Here is a 985-nt window from a genome sequence, read left to right as displayed (position 1 = left end):
GCAACACAACATATAAAGCAATAAATATTGTGTCATCACTCAAACAATAAGACATTTAAATTTATTAGGTGAAGAAAAACAATTACCAAATAAAAATATGCTAATTGTATATGAAAGTAACAATTCTCTATAATATATTAGTCCAAGCAATGGAAAAGTTGGAATATGTAGAACTCTATCGTTTACAGACCCTTGCAGTGCTTTGTACGGTGGAATTGTTGCAATTGATGCCAGCAGAGAATCACTATGGAAAATGCATAATTCGGGGGTATGTGTATGACTTTAACAATTACTTAAGAATCCAAGTACAAAGCTACAAACTTTATTTAAAACCAATCAAAATAAGATAAAGGTGAACCCAAATTTGAGAAATATAATTCTAAGACTCAAAAGAAATTGATAAAAGGCTCAACAAATAAGTATCATAGGAAGTAATCCCTTGGTTAGCTTCTTCTTTGTTCTGCATTATATACTTATATGAAGCTGTTAGCATCATTTTACTTAAACATTCTTAGTGCCTTATGGGAAGGTCAAGATTCAGCTTTCTTCTTGTTTTAAGCATAACCTTAGGCATTTGATTTTGGATTTGTTAGATGTGGCAGAATTGCAATGACTTGGACAAATGTTCATCTCTAGCCATGCCCATTTTATAGCTTTTTGTTTATTTATTTTCAAAATTGGTTATAGAGGATATACATGCCAAATTATTAATATATTCTTTCTAGTGATGGCTTTTGTTTATGACATTGTCTTGTATGGTTATATGACCGTGAATAAAGCCTTATAATTCATCATAAAAGTCTGAAAAACCAGACTCACTAAACCCTAAGTAACAAGAGATTACTTTTGAATAATAAGGCAATGGACTAAATTGCAATATGACCTGTAATGTTTTGCCTAAGGGCAATTTTTGGTTAGATTGGATGTGACAAGATATTCAATCTTTAGAAACTTGCTTCAGAACGTTACTAATTTTAAGTTATTA

General features: G+C 30.7%; 1 protein-coding gene across 1 annotated transcript in view; it reads right to left on the bottom strand.

Moving 5' to 3' along the window:
* LOC110410302 (uncharacterized) overlaps positions 1–985 on the bottom strand; it is a 4,150-nt gene that overhangs the window by 2,348 nt on the left and 817 nt on the right. The window lies entirely within an intron of this gene.

Source organism: Theobroma umbraticum, unplaced genomic scaffold (assembly GCF_002168275.2).
Source record: "Theobroma umbraticum cultivar Fairchild unplaced genomic scaffold, ASM216827v3 scaffold_56.0, whole genome shotgun sequence".
In the NCBI taxonomy this organism is placed as follows: Eukaryota; Viridiplantae; Streptophyta; class Magnoliopsida; order Malvales; family Malvaceae; genus Theobroma; species Theobroma umbraticum.
This window is presented reverse-complemented; position numbering and strand designations above follow the sequence as displayed.